The sequence below is a fragment of the Xenopus laevis genome, chromosome 4S, assembly GCF_017654675.1.
Source record: "Xenopus laevis strain J_2021 chromosome 4S, Xenopus_laevis_v10.1, whole genome shotgun sequence".
In the NCBI taxonomy this organism is placed as follows: domain Eukaryota; kingdom Metazoa; phylum Chordata; class Amphibia; order Anura; family Pipidae; genus Xenopus; species Xenopus laevis.
The window spans coordinates 9,040,696-9,056,476 of NC_054378.1; positions in this window are offsets into that span (position 1 = coordinate 9,040,696).

Genomic DNA, 15,781 nt, shown 5'->3' on the forward strand with positions numbered 1-15,781 from the left:
TTAACATATACTTGTACCTCCAAGGTGAAGTGGTTATTCATGGCCTTCTTTGAATTAGAGATTTATCATCCCTTCTGTTGCAAAAAAAAAAATTTGAATTTGCTAAAATACTTGAAGAACATGATCTGGTTCTGCTAATGGAACTTGAAGTAAAAATATGTCAAAGGAGGATGCACTGGCTGCAAGACTTTCAATGTTCTTCAGCAAGTCCTGTCTGTGCATTGTCCTACAGGAAGGACAGCTTCGAAAATTTATTTTTCCACTGTCTCGCACAAATGCCTGATTGTTTGCTGCTTGGTATTCTGCAGGTGTTTATTTCCAGCTGAAAATGTTGGTTGCGTACTATTTCCTTTAAGACCTGACCTCAAGAGCTTGCACTTAAACGAGTAGATGTACAAAATGTATATAAGGCTTATATGCAGATGGCCTCTGCCTGCGCTGTTAGATGAATTATTAATCTGAAGGGGAAAAAATGATCTCTCCAAAGACATCACGTTGGTGTTTCTTAATGACATGTGGAACCTTTTTACCTTGCTGTGTGTACTGTGACGTCAGGGCCAATTGTGCATTGATTAATCTAAACTGAATGAAATATGTGACATACAGAGGCTGTATATGGTTTATATCCCATGAAAGCCATTAAGCTGCTAAAGGATTGGACGCACTCATGAACTTCCATAAAGAAGCAGGATTTTTTATGTGGTCAATAAATGATACCCTAGTAGATTCAGATTTTGCTTCCATTCCCTAATCATTAAAACAGCATAAGGTGGAACTAAAAGTCTATTGTTCTCAGATTTTAGTTTGTGGGCTTTTCGTATATTAAGATATCCTATGTGCCATCCTGAATGCTAGTTTGTAATTTGTCAAAAATGTGTAGTTCTGAACTAAGTACTATTGACCCAAATTGCTACTGTACAGCAGTGATGGCAGTCTCACTGGTATGGTACAGGGTTACATTTAAATTTTCAGCCATGTTACTGCCACAGCAAAATGTTTATCCTATCAGGATCCAGATTTCAGGTGATGGTCATTCTCAATTTAATTTACTCTTAATGTGTCCACCTCTTTTTATAGACTTGCAAAACTATAACAAGGTAGCACCCATACTAAGTCAATACCCCACCATTAAATTGGGTATAGACTACAACTTCTGCACATTTTGTTAAGTTGTCAATCAAATATTTGCCCATTTTGGGCAGTTTAGGTCCAAGTGGAGGACCAGTTCTGATTGTTATGATATAGGGCCATAAAGACTGCATCCACATCCTGATTAGGTCCTCAACCACTTTCCAGTCTTCAACTTTATGTCTTTTTTTCCTCTTATACTGTAATTAGATTGTAAGCTCTCATGAACAAGCAAATCCAAATATTACTTATTAATAATAAGCATTTCTTCCATCTTAATTATGTTCTTTAAGAGGAAATATGGACTGTTTATTTCAGAAGACCATTTTGGAATACATTGATCCATGGCAGATAGTAATTGTAACGACTCACCCTGGTAGTCTACTGGGGGGACGGCAGGGACGCCCGCCGTGCCACTTCTCTTCTTACGCCGGCTTCTTAGTGCGCACGCGCATGCGCACGCGCATGCGCACTTCCGGGTTTAAAGGCGCATGCGCGCTGGCGTAATGACGTCAGCGTGCAATGGTGCCAAATTTAAGAGTATTTAAGGGGCATTCCTACTGTTGGTCATTGCCCGTGATAGGATTGTATTCCTGGTGCTCCTGAGCCTTGTGCTATTTTGTCTGCTTCCTTCTGAACCTGTTTGATTCCTGTTTTGACCCCTGCCTGGCTATTTTGACTATTCTGACTTCTGTATCCTGATCTTGCCTGCTTACGACTACTCTTCTGTTTTACCCCTTGATTGATCACCCGGTTTTGACCCTTTGCCTGTTTGACGATCCCTGCTATCTGCCTGCCTTGACCCAGCCTGCCTGACTACGATTCTGCCTAATCCTTTGTACCGTGATCTTCGGCACAAAAAAACTCTGCTAAACATTCGTGCCCCTTTGCCAGCCAGAACATCTTGCCTTGTGCCTAAATCCAGGTGGCACCCAAGTAAGCTGAGGGCTCCTCCCAGAGCCCAACGGTGGTCACACTACTGGTGAAGCCGAGCCGAGACCAGGGTACTTGGCACCTGTTCTGGTATTGGGTGCCGGTCGCGACAGTAATCTCGCAGTAGCTGCCAGCTAATCTAAGGGTGTTTACGTAACTGACTTGGAGGAGGACCATACAACCTGGAAATACAAAAGTAACAGAAGGAAGGTAGATGTGTTGACATTATTTATTTAGTTTCTCTGCATTCTCCACAAAGTCAGCTTTGTCTCCATCTATAAAGAATAATTCAATCTTTAAAAGTAGACATCAAGCAAACTGGTAGGCAGAGCAACAGGGAGCATAGAACAGTTGGAAGCTGGTGTTATCAAGACTTGAGAACGGCTAAAAAAGCAAGTAGGTTGCTAAAACATATGGTGCCCATTGACACAGAGGGACCCTGAAGTTATTTTTCATGCATCTGAACATTGAAGCTGGAATGTGGGTAAAAAACTTGCATTATGGGTAAAAAAAACATGGCAACTTGTGCCCAAAATTGCATACTGGACCTATAATTCTCTACTTATTCTGGGACACCCAACTCTCTTGTGTAAAGGTGGGTGTAATAAAAAGAAATTGATGGCAACCTTGCCAGCAGCTTGCATTTATTAGAAATATAATTATCTGATAACCTTATAATATGTCATTAGGTTACGAGTGCAGCATATGATAAGTGACCATCTGCCAGAGGTAATGACTCACTTTTCTGTGATTTGTTAACAATCCAAACACATCTCTATATATCTCTGACCAATATAGATGGTGCAAGTAACCAAGCCATAATTTGTCAGCCTCTGGCACTGTGTAGCTTTCCTGTGATGGACATTAGGCGTATATATTTATTGCTGTGACTACAATTGATGTGCCTAGAGAAAGCTGTAACTTTAATAAAGCTATGAGTGAGTCATCGTTGTCTTGAATTGGATTGGACATTGATTTATTCCTGCCTAACCTGCCTGCAAGCAGTGCTGCCATATTATCACTTATGAAGAAGCCAGTGTTTCTTTGTTTTAACACATTTCTTTGGGATGAAATTTCCATTGGCCACATCTGATTGTAAGTGAACTAAATGTAACTGATTAAGAGAATAAAGGGGCATTTCTGTTAAAGAGGTAAAATGCGTTGACTTTCAACCAGAGCCCAATAAATAAAGCATTTTATTGAAATGTATTGTCTATTCTTCTGATTTTAGAAATTGTTTTGCTTATTATATTTGCAATTTAATTAAAATTCATGTTTTTGATCCTTACTCACCTCACATTAGGAGGTGTTCTGTATACATGAATGTATTGTGGGTCAGAGGTGTCAGGTTTCCCTAGTCCGGGGACCCCAACCTTTTTCACCCTTGAACAAGACAAAGAGTAAGCATGGAAAATATTCCAGGGTGATACAAAATAAGTGCTGTTATTGGTAGTTTGGTGGTAGCCCCTATGTTATTGACTATTTGGTAGCACCTATGTGAACTGACAGCCTATAGGAGGCTCTGTTTAGCAGTACACCTGGTTTTTATGCAACCAAACCTTGCCTCTAAGCATGCCTTTGAAGTCACTGGGAGCAACATCCAAGGGTTTGGTGAGCAACATGCCAACGGTTGGGGATCACTGCTCTAGCCAATAAATAGAAAATTGCTTATTGCTGGAGGGGGGTGGCTGGTGCTGGGGAGTCTGAGGTGGAGGTAGGCCTCAGTAGGAAAGACAGTGTTAGGAAAGTGTTAGGAAAGATCTGTAACAAGATAGAAGGGTTAGTACACTGGTTGTCATCTGTCAGTATACGGAAATGCCCATGTAATGCATGCTCTACCAGGAGTTACAGGGATTTGTGAATTGTTGAGTCAAGTCCAAGGTAATCCATTTGAAGTGGATGTACCCATCATTCTAAATAGTGTCACATATATAAACGTTGTACTACTCCAGGCCCATAAATTCTTCTATACACACTTTGAATCTGCCAAAATTCCTCTATAAAAGTTCCTTGGAACCCATTACCAAATCATTCTAACAAAATATTTTATTCCGAGCATGGATGTTTTAATGAGGAGTACTCAATCCACCTAACATCATGATGCACAATGCCAAGCCTCAGCTGGAGGTGTAAAGGTGACCAGCACCGTAATCTCAACCAATGGAATTGCAACCTCTGGAGTGAACAATTGTGCGGTCTGAGGGACGAGGCTAGGTTTACTAGAGCTAGGAGAACATTTGAATTTCCTCAATGAAAGTTTGAAGAAGAAGGAATAAAAGTCTGTGGCTGTGTTTTTTAGAGTTTTGGATAGGGTCCCTGGTTCCAGTGAAAGCAAACCTGAGCCCTACAGTGTATAATGACATTCATGAAAATGTTATGCTGCCTGTTTTGTGGCAACAGATCTTGGTCATCAACTTATTGTCCCATGCACAAAGAAAGTTCCATACAGAACTGGTTTGTTGAGATGGCAAAGTAAATACAGAATAATATGCATGGTAAAATAAAACCCGTTGGTGTAGAAGGTCCTCCAGTCATCTTGGACTGTACTAGAATTATTCAATACAAATCTCTTACAGCAAGAATATCTCCTGTGTCATTCTTAGCAGCGCAAAGCTGACGGCCTGAAGGCATAACATCAGAAACACTACATGGTGTAGAAACTGATGATTTTACAGCTCTAAACACACGGCAGGGAGCACACTGCAATAAGAAAGAGCATGGATTAGGTATGTAGCCACCAGGCATGAACTGGGATAGTATAAACCTTTTAAGGAATGTAAAAATGCAGAGCTCATGTATAATGGTTTTTATAAAAGACAAAAGGAGAGAAGAAAAGAAATGCAATTGAATATGTCAGAGTGCTGTAGGAAACAAACCTTCATAGATAACATTCAAAATCGATACTGGTGCCCAAATAATTGTGACACAGTACTTTCTTTTAAATATATTTCAGCAGAATATGATTTCAGAATCAATCACAAAAACCAACTGCAAGCTGTATGGATATGATGCAGAACAAATGGGTGACTAAGGTACTTAGCAATCCAAGTAAATAGTAAAAACAGAAGTAGCAAATTTGCATTGTCAAGGCGCTGGCCAATCCTGTGCTGGGGCTCAGAGCCTGCCTGTAGTGATGGGCGAATTTGCGCCGTTTCGCCGAAAAATTTCCAGTGAAATTCGCAAAACGGGGAAAAATTTGCGAAACGGCGCTGGCGTCTCGCTTTTAACGCCGGGGGATCCTTTCTTGACGCCGGTGTCCGGTTTTTACGCCGGCGTCCTTTTTTTCCGACGCCGACGGCAAATTTTTTTGACACGGGTGAATTTTCGAAACAGTGAATTTATTCGCCGGCGGCAAATTGCGCAAACTCACCGCGAATTCGGGCCTGGCGAATAAATTCGCCCATCACTACCTGCCTGTATTTAAAATTAATTTAACATGGATAAACATCACTGTTATTTTATAAGTTTAGGTGGCTGCACTATTCGACCAAATCTTGTCATTTTGATATTGTTGCTCTCTGATGCACCAGCATTCATTGACTCAGTGTCTGTTACAGAGACAATTTGCAGTTCCTCCTCTGCTATACTTGAATTTGCTTCCAAGTTACCATCCAAACTTGTTACCTAAAAGTGAAACGTATTTATCCAAAAGCTTGTGAAGTGATGGGCGAGAAATTTCATCTCCTTTATGTCAGGACAATTTCTAATAATCTGTTTAAGTGGTTCTATGGTCAAGGTATAAAGTAGAGGGGAAAGGGGGCACCAGTGCCTGGTTCTATTTGAAATGGAAATATGATTGTCCCAGACGTTTCAAGTAGGATGAATGCCAACCCAGTCTGTAAAATTCTTTCTTGGCATCTGAACTTGATTGCTCTCCTTTGGTAATACTGGGGCCAATCGATTTGCTACGATATTTGAGAAAAGCTGAGCTTACGCATGCAATGTAATTTGTACAGGCAGTAGCGAATCAATGAAGGCTAGGAAGGGGCACACAAGCAGCAGTCTCAGCTGCAAATATTTTATTCTATGCGACATGTTTCAGACGGCATGGATCTTTTTTCAAGTGCAAAAATACAAATAAACACATTACACCATATAACACATAGTTCACATAGGACACTCCTTCACCTAGCGACAGCATTAATTAAGATCACATTTAGTATCTAGGTCACATCTCCACCCTACCCTATAGTGACACTTTGCAAACTCAGCATAATAGTGCTTGTAGCATAAATCACACTGGAGATTATATATCCATTATCTAGGGCAGAGTATGTTTTCCATGAAGAGTCATGATTAAGAATGTGTAGAAACTGTTTTACAATAGTATTCCATTTATTTAGTTTTTTTGATTATTATCCTTCTAATTCTACCGAATCATATGTGGTTGTCAGGGTCACTGACCCAAGCAAAGCAAAATGTATTCACTGTGAGGCTCTGATTCTGTTGATATTCTTATTTCATATCCCTTATTTTTCTGTTCTGGATCTTTATAATTGGTATTCCATTCTGACTTCCAAACTGCTGGGTAGTTGGTGCGTGGAGTTTTTAAGCTATGCCAACAGATAGCAGTTAAGATTTTGTCTAATAAAAGAACAACCCCTTGTGGAGTTGGGATAGCAAACAACTTATATAAGGTTGCTGAGTCAAAAATACAAAAGGTCACAAGTGAGAGAGAGATGCCAAATTTGTTTTCATCAAACCTATTTTAAGCCGTTGCCACTTTAGTCTAAAACTGGAAGTGTTAATATCAGCAGAACTGCTAATCTCGCTGATCACTTTGGGGTCAACTTATTTTTCAAGTCTACTGATGAGGCAACAACCCCTTGTGTTATTTGTGTTATTTGTACAGAATAAAACTGCCCATGAAACAAATGAGAACTTTTTTGACAATTTGTCAAGGTGGTGGGCCAATTTGGGCTATGCCACTTCTTTGGCTCACGGGTAAATAACTTGATCATCACATGATTCCAATAATACCAATCGAGTGAAATCCACATCAACAACTCAATGGGATTCTTTGCCAATTGCAATTTTAAACCTTTCTGGTAAATATTTGGCTGGGACGGTTGGGCACTGACCCAGTGGATGGACCAATACGTTGTCTCAGTCTAGTAGCAAACTATAGCCATTTATTTGATATTAGACTTATAGTTGTGTTGGATTTAGAGAAACAGATCCTGTTGCCCATCTTTGGCCTATCCATTACTTCTGTGGCTACAGGGCCGGAATTACATAGCGGGCAACTCTAGGCCTGCTGAAGTTCATTGTTCCTGTCTTCTCCCTTTTATTAGCCCAAATTTTCATCATCTGGACTGGAGCAATGGGGATTGGCACAGGGGGAATTTAAAAAATGATGTTATCTCCTGCTCATCTCCATTGTTTCTGAACCAATGTTGGTGTGGTTGGGAAGCATGCCATCCCCTAAAATCCTGCCTTGGTGGCCTTTCCACAAATCCGGATCTGTGTGGCCCAATAGTAAGACAATCTTCAATGTGTGAAATCTTAGAGTGGTCACCAATGTGCACAAAGCACAGGGTTTTAAAAAAAACTGGAAACCTGTTAACCGCTACCTTCTTTGATGCTCATAGACCCAACTCTTTCCTTAGACTGTGAATTCACAATAACTAAGAAAAAACAATTCATGTGAGGGATGAGTGAGAGACGGATACATGGGGTGTCAGTAAGGAAGAAGTAATTATTTAATGATTTGCTATTGATTCTTTATATTTATTGTTGCCAATAGTTGTCCTGGTCAGCAATATTCACATTTCCAGATCTTCTCTTTGACTTGCACCCGCTACTCTAAGGTTCTTTGGATTTATCTAATCCACCTTTGCACTTCATGTTCATTTTAAACAGGTTCCATCTGCCATGTTCACTAAATCTAAAGCCTTTTAAGGTTTCCATTCCAGCAGCATGCATCCCACCTTATTAGTTGCCCCTCCATGGTAGCTGCCTCATTTGTTGATCTTTGCCTGTGGTGGGTCAGAGGCCTTAATTGCTTGGATTGTCTATCTCACAGCTGTGGGAAAAGGACAAAGCAAATTACATTGCTTCTGATGGAGATGTTAGTATTAAAATAGGATTCTCATCCCTTTGGAATTACGAGATCAGAGGGAAAAGTCTTAACTGCTGGACAATGCTGAGTGAGAAATCGAATTACTTTCAGGAAAGGCCACAGATGGTAAGGTAAACCATTTGCTGGCATTCACTCCTGAACAAATATATATTTGCCTAGAAATGTGCCCAGTGCTAAAGATGGAATATATTTGTAGGATTGGAAGGTCCAGTTTTACTGCCATCTGTTTCTTCTAGTAAGGTGACTGCTAGTGCTGTTATCCATTATAAATATAATATAACATAGCAAAATGCCAGTGGAAAAATTGCCTGTCACTGCACATACTGCTTGGATTTTGGGCAGAAAATGCATGAACGAACAGTGTGTGCAGTGACAGGAAGATTTCATTCATGCTGAGAGGTATGAGCAGCACAGCAGCCTTAAAGTTTTTTCGCCAGAGGAACACATCACGGACATTTCACATCCCCTGATTTTAAAGGGGAACTCCGGCTTCCAAACCAAAACTTGATAAAGAGGCCCACATAGCACAGAAACTCCTAATATAACCATCATGGTTACCTGTTTCTTCAAAAAGTAAGAATAAATGCCATTTTCTAGTCTGAAATCCAGCTGTTTAACATTTCTTCTGTTTCTGCATCATTTGAAATCCTGGCAGGGAAGGAGGGACTAAACACTGATGTTACAAATTGTAACAACGACTCCACAGCTTACAGACAGCATGCAGGAACTACATAACCCACAATGCATTGCACTGGGATGTTCCTTTCCCTATTGAAATCACGTGCAGGGAATTGTGGGGTTTGGAGGATGCAGGCTGAGGACAGATGGCTATTGATACAAAGTAACAGTAGTCTGCCAGCTCAGCAAAGTAGTCAGACAGATCAACAGGGGGCTAGGCTTAGGGAACTATTCCAAACCATTAAAAATCATGAAAAATCTGCATATTTCTTAATTGATGTATATTGCAAAGTTGCTTGAAATTATATTTACTTTTCAAAAAGTTTTGTTTGTGTGGAGTACTTTAAGTTTTCCCTCATTTTGTACTGTTTTGTGGTCACACCCATCATCTGACTGGAGGGTCCCAAGTCTACCAGGGTTACCATCTCAGGGGCTCACAAACTAGCCACAACTCCATCCAGCCCAGAGGGGAGGTCAGGGGGCAGCATGGGGTCTCAGGCAAGGAGCAGGTCTGGGTCAGCAGGGCCCATGAGGGTCGGGGCCACCTAAGCTTTACCCATATCCTACCAGTCCTACCCTGGTCCCACCAAAATATAATGCGTAACACATTTCCTTGATTTTACATTTGCCCGGATTTTTTTTTTTGGCCCCTGAAAAACATAAAACGGGTCTGTTCTTTTGTGTTTTTTTATGGGAGACTGTATGTGATGTCATTCTGCAAACTGACAGAAGCTTTAGGGAAACAAACATATATGTGCGAGTGGCGATATTACATTTCATTTAATATCTGTAAGCTTAAATATATATATATTTTTAATTACATTTTCAATGCTCGATGAGATTCTATTCTACCCAGACCCTGCAGACGTAAATGCAGACACGCCGGGAGATTAATCTCCGAGTTGCCCAAATTATTGAGATGAAGTTTTATTAGGCCGTGTATCATGTTGATTGCTTTCCTATTTATTACTTCTCCACGAGAGCCGTAATAACAGGAAAAAAGGCTCCCAGGGGACTGTGCAGGGAAACCTTTTGCCTACGTATATATTTGCACATTGACGTCTTACGAGGGGATGAGCAGTGTTCCTGGGCAAGATTTACAGCTGAGTAATTAACGGGGAAAGAGTACGGTATTTAGGAAGGCAGCAAGCGTCATTAATGCAGAAAATGTTACCTCTGGAATCAGTAATAAAGTTTATGTTCTTCACCATAAACTAAACATGCATCATTTTAAGATTGTGCACTACAGCAAAGACATGTCGTGTAACCAGTATGTGTTTTTGGGACAGATGAGCTGAGTGTTGAAGGCTTCTTACCCATTCCATAGGGCCATGGTGGTGCTAGATAGACATACAATAAACCAACATCCCTATACAAGAATTCTCAGCTTATAGTATTTCGCAATACTTCTTCATATGTGCATGGTATGTAGTGATGCGTAGTAGTGATGGGCGAATAAATTCGGCTGCCGGCGAATACGTTTGCGAAACGTCATTTCGGTACTTCGTCGATTTTCTAATGGTCGCTGGCATAACTTCGCTAGTGAAGCAGATAGATTCTTCGCTTCCTAAGGCCTGGAGAATTTGCGCTCTGGCGAATGGACATAACTACGCAAATTCACTAAGATGCGGATTTTACTGAACGTTACCTCTTGCACCAGACTTGCCTTTGCCACTTCAGACCAGGGAAGTGCAATAGAGTAGATAGCTAATCGGTTTCCCCCCTACATTTCCTAACATATGGCACATAAACTATACACTGGGCTCATGTGTAGGGCAATATAACAACTCTATTTTATTTTATTAAGGTTCCTTGGGCTTGTGTAGTGTAATGTATTTGCTGCAACATATACGTCCATTGAACTTTAACTTCCCACCGTATGCAAATTAGCCAACGCTAGCGCAACTCCGCCAGCGTTCGGCGCCCTGGACGCCACTTCGGATTTTAGTGAATTAGCGCTGTCCTGGTGAATCTACACCTGGCGAAGTGTTGCGCCGTGAGCAAAGCCATCTCTGGTGAATTTACCGAGGTTAGTAAATTTTCCCCTTCGGGTTTTGAGTGGGAGAAATCAGACTCTCATTCCTATGAAATAAAATGGGTTGTTCACCTTTAAATTAAGTTTTAGTACAGGTACGGGACCTGTTATCCAGAATGCTCGGGACATGGGGCATTTTCCAGATAATGGATCATTCCGTAATTTGGATCTTCATACCTTAACTCTACTAGAAAATCATGTAAACATTAAATAAACCCAATAGGCTGGTTTTTGCTTCCAATAAGGATTAATTATATCTTAGTTGTTATCAAGTACAAGCTACTGTTTAATTATTACAGAGATAAAGGAAATCAGTTTTAAAAAAATTTGGATTATGTGATTATAATGGAGTCAATGGGAGACAGCCTTTCTGTACTGCGGAGCTTTCTGGATAATAGGTTTCCTGATAACGGATCCCATACCTGTATGATGTAGAGAGTGATATTCTGAGATCATTTGCAACTGGTCTTCATTTTTTAAATTATTTCTGAGTTATTTAGCTTTTTATTCAGCAGCTCTCCAGTTTGCAGTTGTAACGCTATAGTAAATTGAGTGCACCTTACTCTACTATAAGCTCCACTCCCAGTACATATACTCCTGACCTTAAAATCTTAGGGAGTGAGCCTTCGCAGCCATGTGGAAGCAGGGTGTAGTGAAACTGTAACTGTATTCAGGGTGCAAATAATTGGGTGCCAGTGGTTCTTATAATTTAACACAATATACAATCCTCAGTGGGTTGTACAATCAGCACATACAGGATCAACATTGGATAGGCAATACTCACAGCACCTTTTGGTCAATATGATTCTCCTCGTGAACAAGAATAATGCATGCAGCTTTCAGCTTTCAGCCTTATCCCTAAGTGGAACCTGAGGGGTTCCTCTACCCTAGGTCTGTACACTTAGTCCCTACTTCTGGGCAATTAGTACCCGGGATCTTAATCCCACTCACAATCCTCGGAGGAGCCTCAAGCTGCTCAGCTAAATATCCTGACTGTCTGTCACTCCTAGAGTGACCTATAAAGGTGAGTAGCTTATCCTTACTAGACCTGACCTGTCTAGGTTCCACGCGAGCTCTGCCTGCCTGCGCAGTCTAGAGCCAGCACAAGATGGACACTGAAAGCATGGCTTCAGAGCCTTTTATACTCTAGCACAATGCCATCTACTGGTCACTGTGAGAAAAAAGCAGGAATGGGAAACAGTTACCCCTCCCAACTGTATTTTAGGACCCAGTTAGGTGTCTATAACACTAGGGAAACTGCCTGCTAAATAATACTTGGGATGGCTATCCTACACATCCCTACAGAGTTTTAGTTTAGTTTTGGTAAGATTTGCATTTATAATCATCAGTCTATGTGTTTCTGTTACTATTCAAGTGGAACAACTTTGTCTTGGGTTGAGACAAGGTGAAAAACTCATTATACCATGATTATGCTTTTAATGCTAAACACGAGAGGCAGAGAATGCAAAATACTATATACATGCTGAAATCAGTAGTTTCTGTGAACATGTCTGTCTATCCATCCATCTATCCATCTATCTATCATTAGTGATGGGCGAATAAATTCGCCAGGCGCAAATTTGCAGTTCCGAATCTCCCCGTATCACCGTCGGTGAATAAATTTGCGAAACAACATCGAAGATTCGCAGACAAAAAAATCTGGTCATGCGTCAAAATTATTCGAACGCCCATTGACTTTAATGCATTTGGACATCATAGGAAAGCGTATAAAGATTGTCACGGGTGCAGAAATTAACGTGCATGAAAATAATTTTGACACCCGTTGACTTCAATGCGTTTCGGGAATTTTCCACTGTTTTTGGGAAATTCAAAGTGCAAACAACCTTTCCTTCTCCTTTAACACCAATTTTGCCTAAACTGTGCTAACTATGCATTACAGATTGGCCTTTACGTACTGGATGTTGCAGTCAAGTATTTTTTTAGCATTTCTGCTTCTTTAGAAAAACAATTGCTCAGGGCCAATAACAGAATGGAAAACTACATTTTCCAGAGCCTAACCCAAAAATCAGAATAGCTCTGCGTGGCACTACTGTAGGCTCAATATATTTTCAGCTCTAGTGAGCACTGATATTCAGTAGGCCATGCAAGTCCCCCCCCCTGCTACATAGACCTATAGACCCCGCAACCCATTATCGAAAACATCTAAACAATCCTAATTGTTGACCAATCCAATACTTAAATCCAATGGCATGTGAATTAGAAAAAATGACTCATCATCCCACCCTGGAAGTGATAAATAAAATAATTAATAGCAATAAATCCTTCTAACCTGGAAAAGGAAATATATTGCTGGTCTTCATTTATGCCCATTTATGCATCTCGGTGAATTCCTCAAGTCATGTTCATTTTGGGCCATAAAATATGAAACACAGAATGCTGAGGGAAGCCACATTGTGACTAATCACCCACATAAACTCTTCTATATTCTGCAGAGGCTTCACAATCATGAGTCAGGAACATCCCCCTCCCAGTCGTATGTTGTCTCTGACATATAATAACTTTGAATATTTTCCATAGGTAATTAGAAAGAAAAAGGGATTCTACCTTGGTTTCGGGTTGAGTTCTTCCTTCCGCTCTTTCCGCCCATGACTTACTGTGCTGTCTTCTGCTTCCGGTGCATGCCTTTTATAGACTTGCATCTACTTGGCCCCATCCCCTTCCATGACATTATAATGGGGAGGGGTGGAAGTTGGTTTATAAATCTGAAGGCGTGTTGGGTGATGGTCAGGTGCGGTTGGTGGAGTAGTAAGTTAGAGTCTTGGAGTTTTTGGTTTTTAATTTCCACCCACTCTCTCTGTCCTTATGTAAGCTGTCCATCATACCATGGCAGGAGACCAATCAAGGGACACAAGAGGCTACTGTGTGAAAGGTGCCTTAATGTAAAATGCAACAACTGCTTCCGAACTGGAATCTCTTTTAATTGCTTAATATTTGCAAGTTAATGATTCAGCACTTGTGGGATATCAAGCTATCTGTAAATAAGAGCATGGCATCAAAAGTAGCCAACATCATTGAACTCCTCAGCCAACTAGCACAGTGATAAAATATTTAATGATTCCAAATTAATTGCTTTACTGGCATGGATAAAAGAGAAGATGCAGACAACTTATTTGCATATATATATATATATATATATATATATATATATATATATATATATAATATATATATATATATATATATATATATATATATATATATATATATATATATATATATATATATATATATATACACACATATAATGACCAAGAAAATCAGGCCCATGTGAGGCACAATAAGCTGAAGCTTCACTACCCTAACTACGTATGCTGTCTCTAGAATGCTGCACATGTGGCCTATGGGGCCAGCGACCCCCTGTGGTGCCTGTGCAAGCCATGTGGCAACCAACTAGACAAAAAGCAGGGGACCTTTTTACCCATAAAGTGGATGGCCGTACCAGAGGCCATCCCTTTAGACTAGAAGAAAATAACTTTTAATTGAAGCAACGTAGGGGGTTCTTCACAGTCAGGACAGTGAGGTTGTGGAATGCACTGCCGGGTGATGTTGTGATGCTGATTCAGTTAATGACTATAAGAGGGACTTGGATGATTTCTTGGACAGACATAATATCAAAGGCTATTGTGATACTAAGCTCTATAGTTAGTATAGATATGGGTATATAGAATTTAATTAAAAGTAGGGAGGGGTGTGTGTATGGATGCTGGGTTTTCATTTGGAGGGGTTGAACTTGATGGACTTTGTCTTTTTTCAACCCAATTTAACTATGTAACTATGTAACTTACTATGTAACCTCACAGGTGACTATCATGGAAAGTACCATTTCTTTTCAATAAATATATAATATATATATTGACTTCATGTTTCAATATGGTTCCTATTACCCACTGCTAGTTTGACAAATTTAAACATTATAATGGAATTATCCAAATGCCACATGCTAATAGAAAATTACATTTTTCATGAAACATTGTTTAAAATATGGACTGTACCAAAGGATATCGTTTTATAGTGTCCCATACAATAGCCCTCTGGATTGAGGATGACATTATCAGAAGAGTGAGCCCCCTCTATATAGTTGTTCCGCATCTCGGTTTTTCTCCAACGTTTAGCTCATTCCTACAACGAAATGATTTGATTCTTCCAAACAAGTGCCAGAGATATTACAAGTGATAACTGACAAAAAACGTACTCAAAGATGAGTGATGTAGACATGGCACCCTCAAAAAGAGAAAGCCCTTCTACAGTGATTCATTCTCAAAGCCCATCACGTCTTGGCCCCAGAAGCACAAAATCCAAAGGGAACCATGCACAATACTCATGTTAGCTCTGAATATGCTCCACACTCATGCTAATAATGTTCATTCTGCTGCAAGGATCTGTAACCAACCCGGGAAACATATGCTTTTACCCAACGATAAGCTTATTAAATTAGCCTTCCTCCTTTCACACTGATGTGGAATTATATAAGCTAAGTGTGTTCTATTTCATGAGATATCAATTAGCATAAATTAGGCACTTACGAGCTAACTTTTGAAACTTTTCCCATTCATAGATGACACAGCTGGGTAGAAATTAGTCTCTAAAAATACTTTCACACAACCTGCTTGTTTTTTATCCTCTGTCTGCTTATATTATGTTCATTCCATCTGTCAATAGATATGACTCATGCAATTCGACCTTTCAATTTCAGTTGCGCACATAAATTCCTTCCAATTTCCTATGAAACAAACACCTTTAACTATTTGTGCATGTCAATGCTGCACGTTAGAAGGTTTTTCTTTATGCAAATACATCTCTTCCCTGAGACCGTAGAGTTTTATAATCCAGGGCTGGCATTTTAACGACGTTAGATCTCGATCACATTATCTGGAACAAAATGGAAGGCTTTGCGTGCCACCTGC